This window comes from Helianthus annuus, chromosome 11 (genome assembly GCF_002127325.2).
Source record: "Helianthus annuus cultivar XRQ/B chromosome 11, HanXRQr2.0-SUNRISE, whole genome shotgun sequence".
Lineage (NCBI taxonomy): Eukaryota > Viridiplantae > Streptophyta > Magnoliopsida > Asterales > Asteraceae > Helianthus > Helianthus annuus.
In genome coordinates, this window is record NC_035443.2 from 62,009,811 (window position 1) to 62,034,073 (window position 24,263).

Genomic DNA, 24,263 nt, shown 5'->3' on the forward strand with positions numbered 1-24,263 from the left:
GTACCTCAGCCACGGCCCTGTGCTCGCTGAGCACGGCCCCGTGGCCACCTCTCTGTAGGTTTTTGAAGCAAGGAATCTTGGAGCTTTAAATCATTTTTCTGACTTTTGAAGCATTTTTAAGCAAAAATAACTTAAAATAGTGTTGTAAAACTTATTTTTGACAAGATTCCTTGAATAAAAACCTAACTAATATCACAATAAAGCTTGAAAACATGGAAATTTCAAACTTTAATGGAGGTTTTGAGGAGAAAATGAAGAAGAGGGCAATGGACAAAAGTAGAAAAGACAAGATGGTTGTTAAGAACCTTCTTTAGAATATACCTTGTATGGTATATGTGAAGATTCTACCAGATCTTTGTCTTTGGAATGGGTCCAAGAGTGTAGGAATCTTGCTGCATTTATAGAAAATGACAGCACGCTGGACACGGCCCCGTGTCGGCTGGACACGGCCCCATGTGTAGACAAAATTCTGACACTTTTTGTTCGTATTCTGACCAAAAGTCAGACGGGAATCTTTAGGTGGACACGGGGGCGTGCTGACCTAGACACGGCCCAATGGCTAGAGGTTTTATGAAGTTTTGTCTATTTTTAAGGAATTTATCCGGATCGGGTGGTTCCTTACTGGACGGAACAACACCGAAGTTCCTGAGATACCTAACTTGCCCCAGCTTTAGACAAGAACGCAAGAGGTTATCGGAAAGGGTGATTCCTAAGCTAAATACCTGTGGGCAAGACCAACCTTTATTTCCTTAGGCTCTCGTCAAAGAAGGTATACGTCGAATCGTTCAGGTCTATGTATGCATCGGCGGAAACCGATGGGGAGTCCTTCACGGCATAATTGACACGACGACTATCGCTCAAGTCCTCGCAAGAGTTAGAGGTGATTTCGGGAGCAACGATGTTATTATAATCCGAATGCGATCTCAATAATTCTCCTTGATCGTCGTCTTGAGATGAATTAGTTATTTCCATCTCAAGTTCTTTTATCCATCGGAGAATTAGTTCTTCCATTTGAAATAGTTCTTCAAGAATCATTTCATCTAGAAGGGATGATTGAGAGCATTCGAGGGAGAGATAGGGATTGTTTTTACTTTCGCCCATCTTAAGGATACAGGAAAACAATTGGTCTATATAGTGGGGAATGTAATTTAAAAAATAACATTTCAAATCTTCATGAGATCCGCCACATATTTGACACCACGTACCATAAGAGGAGCGAAAGTAAAAATGATTAGTATCACTCATGTTTGCGTGAGAAATTACCAACCATCGGGATCTTATGGTTTTGTTTTCAGTATCTGAAACTTGGGCACGGGGGCGTGTTCAGTAGGCACGACCCCGTGTTCAGCTACTGTCTGACTTAAAACAGGATTGCCAGTACCAAAGATTGGGCACGGGGGTGTGTTCAGCGGGCACGACCCCGTGCTGAGTTCTGCAGAAGCCGAAAAATTAAGAAAAATCCTAAAAAACAGAAAAATAAGAAAAAGAGTTAATTACACAAATGGGTCCTGTTGTTTATACCTAATTTGCATTTGGGTACTAACTTTTTTTTAACAGGTTAAGGTTTTATGGTTTCAATTTTGTAACACCTTTGGGTACTAACACCAAAATTAGTTAATTAATGACTAAAATACCCTTGCATTTTTTTAGTTTATCAATGTAACACATTTGGGTATTAACACCTAATTTTATTTAAGTTTAAATCAATTTTACAAAATCTATTTATATTTTTATTTTCATCTTTTTTATTATATCTCTTAATTAACATAAGGTCTATTTATTTTTTTTTATTTTCATATTTTTATTAAATTTCTTGTTTAACATACTTGTTACACCAGTATTTTTTTAAATAGATTTGTTAAATAAAATCTACTAGCTATATAGTTTTATGTAAATTAAATTTCTTACTCATTTTAAATAATGTAAACTTTACTCGTTCTCAATTTTGGATATATATGATTGATAATAATAATAAGAGTTAACTGCCATTTTCGTCCCTGTGGTTTGGTCACTTTGGCCATTTCAGTCCATTTTTCAAAAATGCGCCATTTTCCTCCCCGACGTTCTGGCAAGGTGCCATTTCAGTCCAAAAATCATAACCCAGTTAAGTCAGTTAGTAAACAAGGACTGATTGTGTAAATTTGTAACATAAAGGACTGATTGTGTAAATTTGTAACACCACCACCACTAGCCCTGCCACCACCACCACCACTCCGCTGCCACCACCACACCACCGCCACCACCGCCACCACAGCCACACCGCCACCACAGCCACACCGCCACCACAGCCACTACCACCACCACCACCACCGCCACCACCGCCACCACAGCCACACCGCCACCGGAGCGGCGTAATTCCGCCTTCAATCGCCTCTCTTCATCGTCTATGAACACTAGATCTCTCACACAACATCTTATCCAGCATCATTCCTGTTGATATTACAAATCTATCCAGATTAACCTACCTTCGTCTCGATTCTAATCGACTTATCGGTTCAATTCCACCGCTCAACCAGACATATCTCAACATCTTCAACATATCGTTCAACGCTTTAACTGGTCCAGTTCCAGTAACTCCTACGTTAACTAAATTCAGCACGTCGTCGTTTTCGCCTAACGCTGGACTTTGCGGTCAGATTGTCCGTACATAATGCAGCTCCATCACACCGTTTTTCGGCAAATCTTCCACTAAAACGCCGTCGTTTTCACTCCTGCCACCACCTCCAGCAGTCCTGCTAGGGCAAACAATGAATTTTAAAAACTCATACAATAGAAATCACAAGAGATTAGCAATAATAATCGGTATCCCCGTAAGCTTGATTGTGATAATATCATCAATTACTACATGTATTTTTATGTCAGTCTCAAAGAAGAAGAACAAACTAAACGATATCATGTCAACGAGTGACATGATGGAGGTGGCGGCGGTAACAGACGCTGCAGCAGCGGACAGCGGACGAGGCGGAGTTAGTGAAGAGGATGGAGGAGACGGAGGAGCTGGAAGAGAAGGTGATGAAGCTGCAGCAAGGAATAGATGGCGGCGGTGGTGACCACCGGAGCTCCGGTTCCGGCGGTGGTGGTGGTGGTGGCAGTGGCTGTGGTGGCGGTGTGGCTGTGGTGGCGGTGTGGCTGTGGTGGCTGTGGTGGCGGTGGTGGCGGTGGTGGTGGTGGTGGCAGCGGAGTGGTGGTAGTGGCAGGGCTAGTGGTGGTGGTGTTGCAAATTTACACAATCAGTCCTTTATGTTACAAATTTACACAATCAGTCCTTGTTTACTAACTGACTTAACTGGGTTATGATTTTTGGACTGAAATGGCACCTTTCCAGAACGTCGGGGAGGAAAATGGCGCATTTTTGAAAAATGGACTGAAATGGCCAAAGTGACCAAACCACAGGGATGAAAATGGCAGTTAACTCTAATAATAAATATATTTCATGTAAAAAAAAATTTAAGCCATTTTTAACTCGTTTTTTTTGTTCATATACATTTTACTATTTTAGAAATATATTTAATTTACATAAAATCTACTAGTTGCACCAGTAAAGTATACTAGCTATATAGTTTTATGTAAATTAAATATCTTTTTTTACAAAAAAAGAGTTAAAAAAAGGCTTAAATTTTTTTAGTTTTATCTAAAATACCTAGCTATATACTTTTATCTAAAATACCTAGTTATAGTTTTATGTAGATTAAATATCTTTCTAAAATAGTAAAATGTAAATGAACAAAAAAACAAGTTAAAAAAAGGCTTAAATTTGTTTACATGAAAGATATTTATTCTTATCAATCATTTCTATCCAAAATTGAAAACGAGTAAGGTTTACATTATTTAAAACGAATAAGAAATTTAATTTACATAAAACTAGAGTTAATTACATAGTTAGTCCCTGTGGTTTGCACAAAGTAACATACTTAGATACTAATAGTTTAAAATCACATTCTAGGGTATTAACTTTTCATTTTGTAACGTTTGGAGGTATTAGCGTTATTTTTAGGTTTAAAATCACATTCTATTAGTACCTAAATATGTTATTTTGTGCAAACCATAGGGACTAACTATGTTAATGCCCTAGAAGTTAATACCTCCAAACGTTACAAAATGAAAAGTTAATACCATAGAAGGTGATTTTAAACTATTAGTACCTAAGTATTTTATTTTGTGCTAACCACAGGGACTAATTATGTAATTAACTCCATAAAACTATATAGCTAGTAGATTTTTTTTAAAAAATCTATTTAAAAAAAATACTGGTGTAACAAGTAGATTTTATGTTAAATAAGAAATTTAATAAAATATGAAAATAAAAAAAATAGACTTTATGTTAATTAAGAGATATAATAAAAAGATGAAAATAGAAAAAATAAATAAATTTTGTAAAATTGATTTAAACTTAAATAAAATTAGGTGTTAGTACCCAAATGTGTTACATTGATAAACTTAAAAAAATGTAAGGGTATTTTAGTCACTAATTAACTAATTTTGGTGTTAGTACCCAAATGTGTTACAAAATTGAAACCATAAAACCTAAACCTGTTAAAAAAAGTTAGTACCCAAAGGCGAAATTAGGTATAAACCACAGAACCCATTTGTGTAATTAAATGATTAGGCCGTTGATTCCTAACTTTCTTAAAATCATTGTGTCCCCGGCAACGGCGCCAAAAACTTGATGTGCGTTAGGTGTATTATATTTTTATTAATATTTTTAGCCTTTTTTAACACTTTAGTCAAGTATTAAATTTATAAAACACGATATTCTACTGACACTAAACACATATATGGGCAAGTGCACCCATCGTGAGCGTAGTATAGCGTTGGTAAGATACCAAGGTCGTCCAAGGACACAAGAGCTTTTAGTACCGGTTTATCCTCAACGTCTAATCAAATCAAAATTTTAGAAAAAGGTTTTAAACATGAAAATAAAAACTAAAAATGCTGAAAAATAAAATAAAATAAAAACAGATAGACAAGATGAATCACTTGGATCCGACTCGCCTTTAGTGTAACCTTTGATGATTTCTGCACCTTTGCACTTTTTAAGTGATTATCTTAGTTATAGTAGTAGGCCCCTCTTTTGAAGGTGACGTTACCCTCGGCTAAGTGGTTTGAGTCAGCAGGGATACAATCCCAAGTAGCAGGGTTAATGTATTAATAGTAGTTTACATATGAGGGGATCAAGCCATTCGCACCCCCGCCATCCAATACCAGTGGGTATTGAAGGAGGTCCTAGTAAGCTTGACCCAGGTCCTTGCAGGATCTATACACTGAACAAGGCAAGAACCTTACCAAACCATTCCCTTAACCCCCGACCAGATAGCCAACATATCTCTATATAGACCGTAGAGATATGAATGGTGAAAATCTTTTATTTTATATAAACAGTAAAATAACGCCAAGACACCATGGACAAATGATAAGGAAGTTTCACCTTCAACATAAGAAACTAGTTATTAAAGTCATTAATACAAAACCAAATAAAAAGTGCGAAAAGATAAATATCAAAAGTATTACACTAAATGCTTGTCTTCACCAAGTGATGTAAGAGACTTAAGCAAACATGGCCTTTGATTGTCAAGAACTCTTACTATTGATCTTGGATCCCGAGACTACCACACACACTCTAAGGTGGATGATGGATGATGGTGTTGGATGTGGGTTGTAGTGGTGGTGGAGTGTGGGTGAAGTGGGAGAGAGGTGGTTTGCCAGGGGATGCCTTTGAAGTGAGCCAAGCACCCCTATTTATAGCCTGCATAGAAGCCCGGACACGGCCCCGTGTCTACTGGGCACGGCCCCGTGCCCATTCTCTTTCTCTTTCTTCATTTGTTGCAATTTGTTTGCATTAGCTCCACACGCCCCCGTGTCCGCTGGGCACGACCCCGGGTGCAGTAGCGTATCTGAACTATAAGATTTGCAAGATTTTGCGAATCTTAGCGTTGACCGTGGCCCGTGTTGAGCTGGACATGCCTTCGTGTTGGGAATAGAAGCTTCGATAGCTTTGTCCTTTCTGCAGACAACTGGCCACGCCCCCGTGTCCGCTAGGCATGGGGCTGTGGTCAGCCTTCTGTTCTCTTGTTTTTGCTTAGGAAGATGTTGTCGAGGGGTCGGGCATGCCACGTTTATCCCTTTTCTTGCATTTATGTTAGATTTTGCTGCATATTTGTTCCTTTTGTTCATGTACGCTCATTTAGTCCTGAAAATACAAAAGGAAGACAAAAGCACACTTTTTCCAACATTAGTACTAAAAAGGGTTAGTTTTATGCCTCAATTGATGTCATTTATATGTTGCATTTTACACACATCAGAGGTTACCCTCGTTAACAGATGAGTATTGAGCTTCTCAAATGCGGTTTTGAAGATCATTCAGAAGTTGGAAACAACGAACACCCTTGATATGAGTTTTACCACTAAGAGCGTCGGCCATGACATTCGCCTTACCTAGATGGTAGCGGATTTCGTGTTTATATTCGTTTAACAAATCTATCCAGCGACGTTGACACATATTGAGTTACTTTTGATTGAAGATGTGCTGAAGGCTCTTATGGTCGGTGAAGACCACACACTTAGTACCATAAAGTTAGTGTTGCCATATTTTCAATGCGAAAACAACTGCACCAAGTTCAAGGTCGTGCGTAGTGTAGTTTTTCTCGTGAATCTTGAGTTGCATCAACGCGTAAGCGATAACCTTGTCCCGTTGCATGAGAACGCAACCAAGACCTTGGTTTGATGCATCGCAATACACAAAGAAGTCGTCGTTTCCATTGGGAAGAGCAAGGATGGGAGCATTACAGAGCATGTCCTTGAGAGTTTGAAAAGACTCCTCTTATTCGGGACCCCAAACAAAAGGTTTATCTTTTTGAGTCAAGGAAGTGAGAGGAAGAACGATCTTAGAAAAGTTCGAAATGAAGCGATAATTGAGTAAGTTATTAATGCAAAATGTAGCATGTCCCTCTTTTGGAGGCAACGCTACCCTCGGCCATATTGGTCTCAGTCAGTAGGGATACAGTCCCACAAGGCCGGTTTAAAGTTTTAATGGTAGTTTATTTATAAGGGATTCAAGCCATTCTTACTTCCCCTGATTTGATGCTATCTGCCTCAAAGGAAGTCCTAATAAGCTTGAACCAAGTCCTCGCAGGATCTATATACTGAACGAGGCAAGAACTTTACCCAAACCACCCTTCTAACCCCCTTCCAGGCAGTTCACACGCTTTATATAGACCGTAAAAACACAAATGAGTGAATCAACAAAATATGAAGAGATGATAGAATAAAGTTCACTTCAATATAAAAACTAGATATTAAAGTCACTAATACAAACCCAATTAAAAAGTTTACCAAAACTTGGAAATCAAAAGTAACATATAAATGACCTGTCTTCACCAAATGATGTAAGAGATTAGCCAAGCATTGCCATTGTTTGACAACTCTTACAATCAATCTTAGATCCCGAGACTAGTACACACTCTAAAGATGGATGAGGGATGAATGTACTGCAAAATGGTGGTATTATGGTGGTGGAGTGGTGACAGGTGTGAGAGAAGTGGTTTGCTAAGGGATGCATTGCAATTGAACCAAGCACCCTTATTTATAGTTGGAAACAGACAGTTTACACGACCTCGTGTCTCTTTCTTCTCTGTCTTCATTTAATGAGCTGTGTCAGTCCGGATGCTTGCACGGTCCCATGGCCATTGTACTTGCTGTACTATCCAAGATTTGCATATCTGGGAGTTGTCCACGTCCCGTGTCCATGGGACAGGGCCCTGTGTCTCTTGTCTGCTTCTGTTTGTCTTTTTCTTTCTGGAATCTTGAGTGGGACACGACCTGTCGCAACCCCCGACCCCATCTCGGGAGCGGGAGCCGCGAGCACGAGCCGGTGGTTTAGGTGTTTATTAATTTGGCAGCGGAAATGAGACATCAGGATCGTAGTTAGGAAATAAATTTCAGAGTTTCAAAACACCAAACTTTTATATTAACAAATGGGATAAAAACCCATATTTTATTTATAATATTTTTCTAGGAATAAATCCTAATTGCTGAAAAGATAAACTTTTTACTTAGGTAACTTTATAGCCACTTTCTTTAAGTCTTCAGTGCTCCATAACTGGCTTTTAATATCTTCACATCAAGTTACCTGAAACGCGTTTTAAAAAAAATTTATCAGCAAGAAATACTGGCGAGTACATTCAATTTTATAAAATGACACATTGTTATAATTTATAGCATCAAGAGTTTATACATTTGTTTATATCTACCAATTCCTCAACACAGTATTGCTACTGGGGTACCATTGTCCCCCGTGCTTGCGGTCATGCTAATATTGGCTAACCCTTTGTCCAATAGTAACGAGTGTCAAGTAATGTATACAAAACCCCACATACTGATGATAATTGTAGAATTACAAAAACTTAATCATTGTAAATACAAGTGATAAACGTTTAGGTTTTTGTAACACATTTGAAATAATGGCTCACAAACTGCGAGAAAAAGAGAATGACTCACATTGTAAACTTATGTTTTTCTACGGGCTTCCTGGAAATATTTTCTGCTAATATTCTCGAGTTCCTATTAAAAACATACAATGCACGCGCGTTAGTATAATATCCCAAGTCACTTTAGCCATACATCACGAGATAGAACCCCAACGTACTTAGTCAGGCAGAGCCTTGACATGCGTTGCTGGGTTCTAGATCAATCGGGTAGGCAAACGAATTAGTGATCGGGGGTTAAAATACTTACAACGGGGCAGAGCTTCGTGATTTACAGGGTATTTTATCTGATAATTTCGAGATTATAGAGACTGAGAGAGAATAAGAAGTTGAACGGATTGAAATGCTGATCTGAGGCTCAATTTATATGTGTTTCGGGGTCTCTCGCGCCCCGCGACCCATCCCACCTGCTCCTGTCGTCCCTTGCGAGGGCACCCTAGCTACGGCTAGGGTTGCCGAGTCAACCCTTAGGTCCAACACGTGTCTGACACGTGTCAACATGGGTGTCCGGCAAGTCAAGGGCTTCTCACGCCCCCGGGAAGACTAGGGGAGTCTGTCGCAGCCCGCGACCGGACATAAATCATTATTTTATTATTTTTTTTTATAAAATATAAGGTTAAACGTGTTCAGTTTCTCGTTTACAGAGCGTTTTAGGGCGTTTTCGAGGGTTATTATATCCTCCCCACCTTGTTTTAAATCTCGTCCTTGAGATTCACTGGAATAGGTATGGATACTTCCTTCGCATTTCTGACTCTAGTTCCCAGGTGTACTCTGGTCATCTTTTTGAATCCCATTTTACTTTGACCAGAAGTAATCTCTTGTGCTTAAGATTCTTGATCTTTCTATCTTCAATCTGTATTGGCTTTTCTACAAACTTAAGCTTTTCATTTACCTCTATGTCCTGAAGAGGTACCACTAATGATTCATCAGCTAAGCACTTCTTGAGGTTACATACATGAAAGACATCATGTATTCCTGCCATCTCTTCTTGGTAACTGTAGCTGGTAAGCTATTGGTCCTATTCTTTTGATAATTACAAAAGGTCCAACATATCTTGGGCTTAGCTTTCCTCTTTTACCAAATCTGACAACTCCTTTCCATGGAGAAACTTTTAATAATACCTTGTCTCAATCTTGAAATTCTAGTGGTTTGCATCTATTATCTGTATAACTCTTTTGACGATCTCATGCTGCTTTCAGTCTTTCCTTGACTAGAATAATTTTGTCCATTGTTTCTTGAACAATCTCAGGACCTGACAGTTGCTTTTCTCCGATCTCTGCCCAACATACTGGTGTTCGGCATTTTTGTCCATAAAGCGCTTCAAATGGTGCAGCATTGATGCTGGTATGATAGCTGTTGTTGTAGGAAAATTCTATTAATGGTAAGTAATCATCCCAATTTCCTCTAAAATATATCATACAAGCTCTAAGCATATCTTCCATCATTTGGATTGTCCTTTCACTTTGTCCGTCCATTTAAGGATGATAAGCTGTACTTAGATTTAATCTAGTTCCCATTGCTTTTTGGAAATTTGTCCAAAAATGAGAAGTAAAACGACTGTCTCTGTCAGACACAATTGATAAAGGAATTCCATGTAATGAAACTATTTCATTTACATACAACTTGGCTAACTGTTCCATACTGAGAGTTTCTTTCATTGGTAAGAAATGGGCAGATTTGGCCAATCTATCTACAATTACCCAGATTGTATCATTACGTTTTCGTGTCTTGGGTAATTTGGTAACAAAATCCATTGTTATCAATTCCCATTTCCAAATTGGCATTTCCAATTCCTGTAGTAACCCTGAAGGTTAAACATTTAGCAACATATATTTCTATATCCTTTTTCATTCCTATCCACCAAAAATTCTTTTTTAAGTCTTGATACATCTTATCGCTTCCTGGATGCATCGTATACTTGGATTTGTGGGCTTCTTCTAAAATTTGATTTCGTAGGTTCACTTGGATAGGTATCCATATTCTTTTCTTATGGAATCTCCAAACTCTATCTGTTCCTTTTTCTAATTCCTTAATGATTCCTTTCAACCTTCAGCATCATCCTTGATTGATGTTTCCTATATCTTGTTCACTTGTTCATTTAAATCTACCTGCAGGTTTAGTCTGAGAGCGCGTACTCTTTTTGGCTTTTCATGATACTTGCGACTTAAAGCATCAGCTACTACGTTAGCTTTTCCTGCATGATACTGGATATCACAATCATAGTCACTAAGAATTTCCATCCAACGTCTCCGCCTCATGTTTAATTCCTTTTGTCCAAAGACATATCTTAAAATTTTATGATCTGTGAAGATAATGAACTTACTACTGTAAAGATAGTGTCTCCAAATCTTAAGGGAAAAAATTATTGCTCCTAATTCTAGATCATAGGTTGTATAATTCCCTTCATGCTTCTTAAGTTGTCTAGAGGCATAAGCTATTATCTTTTGACATTGCATCAACACACATCAATATCCTAACTTAGACGCGTCACAATAAACTACAAAGTCTTCAGTTCCTTCTGGCAATGCAAGTATTGGGGCGTTGGTTAATCTTTGCTTTAAAATCCTAAATGCTTCTTCCTGTTTTGGTCACCATTCAAACTTAACTGACTTACAAGTTAGTTTGGTTAATGGAATGGCTATTCTAAAAAAATCTTGAATAAAACCTGTATAATATCCTGCCGGTCCAAAAAAACTTCTTACTTCTATTGGTGATTCAGGGACATTCCATTTGGTAATCGCCTCGATCTTTGTGGGATCCACATGAATTCCTTCATGATTAACCAAGTGTCCAAGGAATTGCACTTCTTGTAACCAGAAATCACATTTTGAGAATTTAGCATAAAGCTTCTCTTTTCTCAATAATGTCAGAAGTATATGCAAATGCTCCGCATATTCCTCTTTACTCTTAGAGTAAATTAGAATATCATCTATAAAGACAATTATGAATGTATCCAGGTATGGTTTACATATCCTGTTCATCATGTCCATAAATGCGGCTGGGGCAGTGGTTAAACCAAATAGCATGACTTTAAATTCATAATGACCATATCTCGTTCAGAAAGCAGTTTTAGGAATGTCCTCTTCGTGTACTTTCAATTGATGATATCCTGAGCGTAAATCGATCTTTGAAAAGAATCGGGCTCCTCGAAGTTGATCGAACAGATCATCAATTCTCAGTAGTGGGTACCGATTTTTAATCGTAACCTTATTCAATTCTCGGTAATTAATGCACATACGCATCGATCCATCTTTCTTCTTGACAAATAACATCGGTGCTCCCCATGGCGATGAACTAGGTTGAATGAAACCTTATTCTAGCAGTTCGTCTAACTGTTTCTTTAATTCCTGCATCTTCGTTGGTGCTAGTATATATGGTGGTTTTTGCAATCGGTGTCGTTCCTGGTATTAGATGAATTCTAAATTCAACCTCTCGAACTGGCTGTAGTCAAGGTAACTCTTCTAGAAAGACATCTGAGAATTTAGATACTATAGGAATATCTTTTAATTCTTTTTCTTTAGTGTTAATGATTACTGAAATCATATACACCATTCCTCCTTTCCGTTTATAACTTGCAGCCTTTATCATGGAGATGAATTTTGTTGTTCTCATTGGCTTGTCTCCCTTAATTGTGATCTTTGCACCATTTGTCGTACATACTTCTACAGACTTTTGATCACATAAAATACGTGCATGATTGGCTACCAACCAATCCATTCCTAACTTAGCATCGAATCTGGCTAGATCCATTGGTAAGAGGTTAGCGGTAAAATCATGGTTTAAAATTTCTATCTTTCCTTCCTGAAGGATTTCACTTATTTTGATAGAGCTTCCATTTGCCGTCTCCACCAGACAATCTTGGTGAAGTTTAGTCAATGGTTGATTGAGAAGTTTGCAGAAAGAAGTATTTCTAAAACTTTGGTTTGCACCAGAGTCAAATAATACTTTAGCATAAACATCATTAATTAAAAACGTACTGGCAATCACGTCTGGGATTATCTTAGATTCTTTGGCTGTCATAACGAATGCTCTGGCATTCTTCTTGGGTCCTTTTGTTGCCTTTGCTTTGTTGTTTTCTGCTAGAGCTAGTTTCGGACAGTTCGGCTTGATATGGCCAGCTTCTCCACAGTTGTAGCATACTCTGGCACTAGCTTTCATTCTACAGTCTTCATCCTTATGCCCGGGCTTCTTGCATAAATTACAATATCTTACGCATTTTCCCGAATGCTTTTTCTTACATATCTTACAAAAAAGTGAAGAAGATGAACCTGTTCCCTTTCCACGTAATTCCTGAGTAATTTTCTAAGCTGGATTCTTTTTCTGATTTTCCTCTTTCGTGCGTACCAATTCATCTGTCAAGGTGTTAGCGAGTTCTACTGCTTCTTCTATTGTTTGTGGTCTAGCTTCCTTGACTATATTTCTGATCTCACTGATTAATCCCCAGATGTAACGGGAGATTAATATTGGTTCCTGTGAGGCTAGTGATGGTACTATCCTAGCATACTCAACGAATGTGGTAGTATATTCCCTGCAATCTACCCCAATCATTCTATGATTTAGGTATTTATTAGCAATCTATTCCTTTTCATGAAGAGGACAAAACTTTCTTTCAACTATTTCCTTAAAGTTGGTCCATTCCATATTGTAAACCCTGTCACTTCCTCTTGACTGGAGAATGGTATTCCACCACTCTAATGCTGCATTCTTAAAGAGATTAAAAGCATACATGATTTTATCTTCATCCGCACATTTACTTATCTTTAAGACCGCTTCTGTCTTTTCTATCCAGCGCAAAGCTGAAATGGCTCCTTTATTGCCTGAGAATTCTATCGGTTTGCATGATAAGAATTCTTTATAAGAACAACCATATGAGATGGTCCTTCTTTTTGGAATCGGAGCTTGGATAAATAGTATGTGATTTCCATTTATGCTATGACTTGGTTCGTTGGGCGTACGTTTACTTTCGATTATAGAATTATTTTCTGCCTTTTTATTAATAGTATTGATAATATAGGGCATGGCATCTATGATTCCTTGAGCTACTATGTGTTCGATAGCACTTTTATCCACTTGGTTTCTGTTATCATTGTTATTCTGGATTTCCTGATTTACTTCATTTGACATATGAATAGTAAACATTATCAGGTATTAATATCACAAAATAAATTAATACAAACAAACATTCAAGCATATTGAACCAAAATTGTCGAGCATTGCGACTTTTACTCTTTTCATATATATGCATCTATTACAAACTACGACTGGAATTTAAACGTTAGTAATTATGCATCGATATATATATATATATATATATATATATATATATATATATATATATATATATATATATAATGTAAGTATCTATGGAAAACCCATTTAATCTAGAAAACTTGGGAAACCTGGATTGTGTGGACAAGATTGATCCACATCATCTATTAAAAACACATGATCAAAGGGCAATTTAGTCATTTTGTTTAAACCATCACCTCACCCTTCCCCATCCCATCATTTTCTTTATGTCACATCTCTCTCTCTCTCTCTCTCATATATCACTTTTCATCTAACCATTTTCAAAATAATTCATTAGATATTAGAGAGAGAAATATCACCTTTTCATCAAAGCCACCATTAAAGCTACGAGATTTGAATATCGAAGATCAAAGCCACCAGATCTGAAGATCGAAGATCGAAGACACCATGTGTTCATGTACTCATCCCTTTCTTTTGAAGCCACCAGATCTGAAGATCGAAACCACCAGATCTGAAGATCGAAGCAGGCTGAAATCGTTTGGTTGCATGAGTTTCTAGAGAGGGAAAATTATTGGAACACCAAGACCAAAAACACATACAAGTGTGCGAGTGAGAAGCAGGTCAGAAATCATTTGGTTCATGGGTTTTAGAGAGAGAAAGTTGTTAGAACACCAAAAACACACACATAATTGTGTGAGAGAGAAGCATGTCAGAAATCATTTGGTTCATGGTTTTTGGTTAAGAGAAAAACTTGTTAGAACACAAAGAACATACTCACAAGTATGACATGGACTGGTTCCATGTCTTAATGTTATTTATTTGGTAAAAGTTGAATGATTTTGTATGTGTATTAGTAAAATAGATTTGATAGTTTGTTGGGTATTTTTTTTTTGTTTTAAATGTATTAAAAAAATTTAGAATTGAGATAATGATTGTTGTTGTTGTTGTTGTTATATATATTAGTTCCCTTTAAAAAGTCCATAATCTAATCATTGATGATCTCGTTTATTTTATAAAAAAAATGTGTTTGGTTTGGTTGCTTGTTTGAGACTTTTGATCTGAACAGTAACTGTTTTTGTTAGTTTGGTTGCTTGTTTGGGGCTTTTGATCTGAATACTAACTGTTTTTTTGTGTTCAAGATGAAGATGGTTATCAAGGAGCAAAGCAAATTGTTTGGAAGTAACAATGAAGGAATCTTTTTTCATAACATTATGCAGATACATATTGGAATGCCTATTGTTACTTCAAAACAATGGACAATTCTAACATGTGTAACACATTCTAACATGTTTACGGACCTATTTTTTTTAAGGGTGCCACCCCGTAACCAATTCGGTAACCAATGAAACCATCATGTATTACTTGTGTTAAACACTGTTGTTATGCGGTTACTTGGTTTATATTATTTGACAATGATTCCCATGTGTTGCATATACTTTTGTAACTTGTGTTACAAATCACATGTACTAGCATGTTTGGATGTATACACGTTATATATACCAAGTGTTTTTCATACACATATACTCATGTTACATGTATACGTACGTTATTACATTTTTTGCTGGCATAATTAGATACGTATGTTACATTTATGTCAGTTGCATTCTAAACTGTTCGTGCTATATCTTGTAACATGTGTTACACTTTGAGGTAATATATTTTGTTATAGGGAGTTACACATATATACTTAACGTAATAGTGATTTTAAATGCAAAAATTTTTTTTAGATGGACTTCACTTGGATAACACATTTTCAATACCTTTAGAAACTTCATAATTTATTTGGAATATCTCGTTTATTTTACAAATAAAAAAAGTTACTTATATGTAGTAACAACGTTACACATGTTACTTATAGTTACCCCCAACCCCTTTTTTGGACACAAAGGGGGATGCACATATGTAACACATGTTTGTAACGTGTGTTATATGTGTTATAGCAAAACTTTACACATGTACATATATTACATAGCAAAACTTTACACATGTACACATATTACATTTCTGACACTTTTACATGTGGGCCTTCTAAGATGTGTTACAGATGTTAGAATTATCTATTGTTTTGAAATAGCAATAGGCATTCTTACATGTACCTGTATAATGTTGTGAAAAAAGATTCCTTCATTATTACTTCAAAACAATAGGCAGTTGTAACATGTGTTACACATGTAGCTCTTATATTACAATCTTTCCTAATATGTGTAACACATGTTACAATTGCTTATTGTTTTGAAGTAACAGTAAAGATATCTTTTTTCATTGTTACTTGAAAAGAATAGGTAGTTGTAACATGTGTTACACATCTTAAAATTGTCTATCTTTTTCAAATAACAACAGGCATTGTGACATGTATCTGGATAATGTAAAGGGTTCGAATAAGACTATGCATTTTATTGAGTTCTGACACTTGTTACATGTGTTACCCCCGACATGTAACATGATTTTGTGCTAATCGCCTACCCTCTTTTTTCCCAGGTACAACATGATTGGTGAAGCTCAGTATGTTCTTCGTTACTTAGTTTAACGTATGTATGTTTCATGTGAAACATAAACAATATCCCGCTCGTGTTTCAACATGTATTTTGGTTTTAATTTGACAATGGCATGGTTTCCCTTAACTTGTTTTACTAGATGTGTATATTCTTGTATATGGTACCACTTTTATATGTTACCTTTACCACTTTTTATGTTTAACGACCTATTTTTGTTTTTTAAAAGGGTGCACCTCTGTAACCAATTCCGTAACCAATCAAACCATCATTTATTACTTATGTTACACACTTCTTTTATGTGATTACTTCGATTATATTAGATGACAATGATACCCATGTGTTGCATATACTTTTGTAACGTGTGTTACAAATCACATGTACTAGCATGTTTGGATGTATACATGTTACATATACTAAGTGTTTTATATATACCAAGTGTGTTTCATACACATATGTAACATGCGTATGCCTTTGTGGTGCATATACTCATGTTACATGTATACGTATGTTATTCACTACATCGTATGTAACACAAGTTACTCATGTTACATGTATATGTATGTTATTCACTATATATGTGCCTTGTTTTTATTCACTACATCGTATGTAACACATGTTACTTACATGTTCCACCATGTACTGCATTTACTTACGTAAGATGTGTAACACATGTTACAATTGCTTATTGTTTCCAAGTAACATTAAAGGTATGTACCTTGTTTTCTACTTCATCCTGTGTAACATATGTTACACTTGTTATTTAGTATCAAAGGTTACAATTGAAACAATATGTTGACCACCCAATGCTCGTCTACTACTTTTCTTACAATTGGTAATGAATAAAACATGTTAACTAATAACACATGTTAACTGATAACTGGTAACCAAATACATTTCCCACCATAACTATTTAACATCCAGACACCAACATATTACAGAGAAGACCAGAATGGTCATATTGTATTTTGGGTTATGGCCATAATTTAAAATAAATAAAATTCGTCGTGACTACGATAGTTACAAAAACCACCACGCATACATCACTAGCCAGTTGACTTGTTATAAACAAAAGTTGTGGTACCCAAGATAACTACAAAAACCACCATAGATGTTCCCACAAAAACTGTAGAAAAGACAACACTACCACACTCAGCGCCCTCCCATAAATGAGGCAGCTTCTATCTTGCCTTTCAAAGTGTTAGAGGGTGACAACAGAATATTATGAGTGGCATACTTCGTCCGCAACTTTCTCACCTCCTTCATTTTCCTGCTCCCATTTGTTAAAGGGCGACAACAGAATATGAGTGCCGTTCAAAGTGTTAGAGGGCGACAACATAATATGAGTGGCATACTTCATCCGCAACTTTCCTACGCACGACCTCCCCTTTAGCTTCTTCTCTTTCTTCATCCCATTCATCGTCCGTTTCTTCGTCTACTTTCTTTCGCTTTTTCAGTATCTTACCGGTTTGCGATCTTGTTACTCTCTTTGTTGCTGCAAATAAAACAGGTTTAAAACATGTTACTTAATTTCATTAAAATAAAACAGGTTACCTAATATGTTTTTGATAAAATAAAGTCAGGTTTAACATATGTTACCTATTTTTATAAAAATATGACAAGTTTAACACATGTTAGATAACTTGGAAAAAATATGAGAGCTTAACACATGTTAACTAATCTGATAAAAATAATACAGGTTTAACACATGTTACATAATTTGATAAAAATAAGACAGGTGTAACACATGTTACACTAACATGTTTACGTAATAGGAGAGGTTTAACACATGGTAATAAGACAGGTTTAACACACGTTTACATCATTTGATAAAAATGAGACAGGTTTAACACATGTTACACTAATATGTTTACCTAATCAGGGAGGTTTAACACATGGTACCCTAATAAGAAGGTTTAACATATGTTACGCTAATATGTTTATATGCTTTTGAGTCCGCTGACTTGTACCCTAATATCAGACAGGTTTAACACATGTTACGCTAATATATTTATATGCTTTTGAGCCCTTAGACTTGTACCCTAATATCAGAGGTTTACCTAATTTGTTTTTGACAGAAAACAAGGCAGGTCTAACACATGTTACCTAATATGTTTTTGATAAAAATATAAGACATGTTTAACACATGTTTTTGACAGAAAACAAGACGGGTTTAACACATGTTACAAATCAATAGTTTTAACGTGCAGTTGGCAAGTTGGCAATCCAAAAAAAAAAATAATAATAAATAACCCGAGACTGTTTCTACTCAAAATAACTAACACTTCCTAGTCGCATTCAAAACAAAAATCACCATCGATCGGACCAAAAAACACCTACCGATTGAAAAAAAAAACATAAAAACCAACATTAACACTTTCTAGTCTCATTCAAAACAAAAATCACCACCGATCAAATCACACACCGATCGGACCAAAACACCTACCGCTCGGAAAAAACAGAAAACCCAACATTTATCTGATCAAAACACCTACCGATCGGAAAAAAGCAAAAATCATCACCGATCAAAACACCTACTGATAAAAAAATCGAACCAAACTTACTTGCTTCTGCACTGGTTCTTGCTTTCTTCCATTTCCGGCAGCTTTTACCGGATGATAACAACTGAAATGTTGATCTCATATCTAGTGATTTCGATTCACCGTCGCACCTTGTTTTTATTTTCTTTTACGATTCACTGTAGCACCTTTTTCCGGTGCCCCTTTTCTTCTCCGGTCAGATCAGCTTCTCTGGTGCCCCTTTTCTTCTCCGGTGGGTTTTGGGAAGATCGATTGTTTGAGAGAGAAAGAGATGAATCTGGGTTGAGTCTTTTGAAATGTTTGAAATGAGATTGGGGTATTTGATTAGTTCTTATAGATATTTGTGCACCTCCTTTAATGCATGTCAAATCACATAATATTATAATATATATAATGTACTACAATTATGGTTGATTTTACCTAAATACCCTTCAAGTACTTTTGTTGACCTCATCATTCTATTAAATTTAATTAAAAAAGGCTTCAAAATTTATGAGCCAGTGGATTTCTTGATCAATGGTTATAGATTGGGTTTCCTAGGTTTTCTTAGCACAAATAAGTTTTCTATACATCCTTCCCCATTATATATATATATATATATATAGGAACAAGATCAGGAGAGAACGCCTAAAAGTGTGAGAACGGTGAGAACGATTCTCAGCCACAAGATCTTAGTGGTTTGTGGCTGAGATTGATGCGGTGGCATTTTTGTAAATAATAGGGGTCTTGGAACTACCAGGAGGGGTAAAATAGGAAGATCCAAACAAAGGTGCACATGCTAATCACATGCCATTTTACCCCATCATATTTAAACGACAATAACTTTTTTATACGTGATTATTTTTCGAAAAAAATACACCATAAAACTCAGCGTTTTTTTATCTTTCCAATGAGTATAGTATTGATATACTTTTCGAAAAAAAATTAACTGGGTTTTATGGCGTTTTTCTGAACTGGGTGTTTTATGGCGTTTTAGATTAGGTATTTTCATGGCGTTTTTCTAAACTAGGTGTTTTTATGGCTTTTTAACTAGGTATTTTCATGGCGTTTTTCTGAACTGAGTGTTTTATAGCGTTTTCAACAGAGTTTTTCATGGCGTTTTTCTGAACTGCGTGTTTTACGGTGTTTTTACAGTACAAATTATGATTTTTCTGTGCTCAAAAAATATTAATTTATGCGGATGGCTAAAAAAATGGGTTTTTTGAGCTGTTGTAAACTATAGCTCAAAAAATAGATTTTTTTGTTATGGCGTTTTAACTGGGAGCTCTGTGTGTCTTCGTTGGAGTATGAGTTCTTTTATTTCCAATCACAATACTTGTGTTCACACTTGTTTACACTTGTTCACATTACAAGTTACACTTTGGACCCTTAAAATATAGCTTTTTTTTGTTATGGCGTTTTAACTAGTATGAATTCTTTTATTTCCAATCACATTCCCCCAAAGTTGCGTGTATGATGAAGCTAATTAAATAATTGTGTTCACACTTGTTTACACTTGTTCACACTATAAGTTACACTTTGGACCCTGAAAATATAGCTTTTTTTGTTATGGCGTTTTAACTAGGAGCTGGCTCAAAAAAAAATGGTTTTTTTTGAGCTGTTGTAAATTGTAGCTTAAAAAATAGCTTTTGAGTGTTTTATGGCATTAAAAAAATGGTTTTTTTGAGCTGTTGTAAATTATCGCTAAAAAATAGCTTTTGAGTGTTTTATGGCGTTTAAAAAAATTGTTTTTTTGAGTTGTGGTAAATTATAGCTTTAAAAAAATAGCTCTTGAGTGTTTGGCGTTTTTCTGAATTGGGTGTTTTTATGGCGTTTTATTTGAATACCCAGTTCATGTGAGTGGGTTTTTTTTTTTGACAATATTACCCCTTAGTGTAATTTAACATCAATGCCACATGTAACCACCAAAATCGTTCTCACCGTTCTCACACTTTTCACCGTTCTCTCTAAAACCTGACCCTATATATATATAGGTGATATATATATATATATATTAATTTATATCTATCTTATGTATTTTTTTTCTAAGTAACAGAAATTACACACACACATATATATAGTATATTAGGCGTTGATTTTTCTAGTATTGCATTTCTCTCTGGTCATATTTCCAGACGAGTTTTTCCCCGATTTGGCGTATCCGGTTTCCTTCTTCAACCAATTATTCACCATATTGGCAAAGTTTTTCTACGTTCTCCTGATTCATTGGTGGCATTGGGGCTGGTATGGGTTCAGGGTAAGCTGGTACTGGTTCTGCGTATGGCATATAGGGGTCATTCATTAGATTTTGAAATGCCCAGTCGTTATTCCACCATTGTTCTAAAGGATTTGGGGCTTGCAACCAAGGTATTTCGTTTAGATCAAAGGCTAGGATTGGAAGTGGGTTTTCCTGGTTTTGTTCTAGATTCATGGGTATGTCAGGGTATAATGGCAGTAATTGTGGTTCTGGTACTGCTACTTGGTTGAGATCGAGTTCTCCTTCTGCAATTCTAAGCATATTAAGTTTGGCTAGTCTCCTATCCAAATCTTCTTCCCATATAGGTCTAGCTACTGGATTTTGGGTATTTCTCTCAGCTCTATTTAGTACTACTTGTTGTTGGATTTTCCTCATTCTTTTTCTCCTTTCTATTTTTGCTCTACTAAACCACCCTCTTTTCTTAGGGGGAAAAGGTTCTTCGGATTTGGCTTTAAAAACAAAGGTTTCCTCGGAATTAGCTATGTATCCGGAGGTTGGCTGGAATATTCCTTCATCCATTGGAGAATGAGATAGATGATGATAAGCGTCAGAAGTACCCTGATCGTTCATACTGCGAACTCAAATAAATCATCAAAATATAAAAAATATCATAATATACATATTTACACTGAATAACACATAAGTTATTTCCTAACACAATTGGTTAAAATTTAGGTATTTAAAAGAACATCTAAATGGCTTAAACCAGTGGCTCTGATACCACCTTCAGTTGCAACCCCTGACCCCATCCCGCGAGCACGAGCCGGTGGTATCGGTGTTTATTAATTTGGCAGCGGAAATGAGACATCAGGATCGTAGTTAGGAAATAAATCTCAGAGTTTCAAAACACCAAACTTTTATATTAAACAAATGGAATAAAAGCTCATATTTTATTTATAATATTTTTATAGGAATAAACCCTAGTTGCTGAAAACATAAACTTTTTATTTAGATAACTTTATAGCCACTTTCTTTAAGCCTTCATTGCTCCATAACTGGCTTTTAATATCTTTACATCAAGTTACCTGAAACGCATTTTAAAAATATTTTATCAGCAAGAAATACTGGCGAGTACATTTCACTTTATAAAATGACACATTGTTATAAATTACAGCATCAAGAGTTTTTACATTTGTTTATATCTACCAATTTCTCAACACAGTATTGCTACTGGTGTCACACCCTGGCTTTGCGGAAGCGTGGTTAATTTGGTGTGACTTCTTAATACCTTAGCTTAATCATAACAAGCTATATGAATTAAAAATATGCAAGATCATCCATTAAAATAAAAATACCAAAACATTGTCTTAACGGGTTAACACCCAACAACCATAAACTTGTCTAAACATTACAAACCCAAACACAACATAAACATGATTCAAGGACTGTGACTTGTCCAGGAAAGAGTCACATTCCCCGAACCCTGGATGACCCTGGTGACTTATGCAGCGGAAAACAAGCCATACCGCGCCAAATCTTTAATTCCCTGAAATACATGTAACTTGAAAAATCAACAATAATGTTGAGCGAGTTCATGCGAAAGTGAGTAAATAAACCATTGTATTTATCAAAAACCTGGTATGTAGCAAATAAGGAAAAAGAGATCACCAATGGTTTGCAAGGCCATTGATATGTGTGAAATGCAAGTAGGAAGGCTCAAACCTAGCAAATTTATGCGTCGGGAACAAAGTCATCCCAAGGTCCGTTATGCTGGACCTGGGACTGGGCTCGCTACACCCAAATAGATCTACCGCTCCTGCCCCTCGGTCCTACCCTGAGGATTAATGACCTCAAGTTTCCGCCTACCCATTCACATGATCTAAAAGTAACCCTCCTTACGCTAACCATACTATGTATTAAGTAATCATAACCATTGTAACATGTATTTCACCCCCGCAGTTTAGAAAACTGAAAACAGTTAAGAGAAAAGGGGGACATGAACTCACAGTCTGTGCGTCGCTAAATCAAAGCACTCCAAATGTCCGAAAGCTGTGCAACGACCTACATGTGCTAATTCTATTAGACGGATGGCCGTGCTTTAGCTTTGTAGTTTAATTTTCGGGAAACAGTTAGACAACCGTTCCTTGTATATATTTGGTAGTTAATCTCCTTCCCAAGGATGGGGGAATTAATACATGCGTGTTTATAATATTAAGTCTCACTTAATATATTTTTACTTCTCATTCCAAAATATAAATATCTTTCTCAAAAATATTATATTTTCTCTACACATAATATTTTCCAAAAATAATACGTTGACAACATACTCGTTTATGAATATTTCCGTATTAAGCGTAAGTTACGTTTTGGCGAGTAAGTGGTAATAGTAATTACCGTTGTAACTTATATGTTTGTCGTGTAAGCGTTTGCATTATTTTGGGTTCGTCAAAGTTTGTAAATATTATTTTTACTCTAAAAATAATATTTATATATTTTCACAAAATAATCATAAACAGTGTGGTGAAAAATATATTTATCGAATAAATATTTATCACGTTTAGTTTTTGTGAAAATCCCACCTCCGATTATTTAATAAATAAAGTCGTGGCGAAATGTATTTTGAAAACATTTCAAAATAGTTTAACACTTGCAAATAATTCTAAGTGTTAGATTTTAGAAAAATTTCGCCCGAGTTTCCCCTGTAACTGGAGGTGGCCACGCTTTCAAGCGTATCATTTTCTTTTACAAAATCATTCCAACACTTCTTTAAATCAACCAATCCATTTCCGATACTTCAAACTAGTTTCAACACGTCAAACTTGTAGACTAGTATGTAAAATCGCATTATTACATGAACTTGTAGTTTTTCCGAAAGTCATAGTGTAGATCACCTTATATTTAGTGGATCTATGTATAAAATAGTTTAGTCTTGTAAAAACCCCGTTTTTAGAACAAATCATCCTTTACAACTTCCCGACAACTTTTATAAAAAATTGTTACTTTGTCGGATCTTTCGTTTCACAAGTGTTTATACACTTGTAGTTTGTAAAAATCATATTTGTTAACATGTCACCCAACTTTTATAAAACATGATTTTCTCGACACTTGGTTCTACGAATATACCACTTGTACATACGTAGATCGGCTCGTTTTAAATACTATTTTACAAGTCAAAATACTTTTACACAAGTTCATGTTTCTCGTGTGGTGGAGTTTCACCTTTTAACCCTCGTACCGACAGAAACAAGCTTATGTCAAGATCTATGATCTTAACAAAGTCGGGTTAAACGATGATAAGAGCCACCACATCGTAGATCGGGCCTCA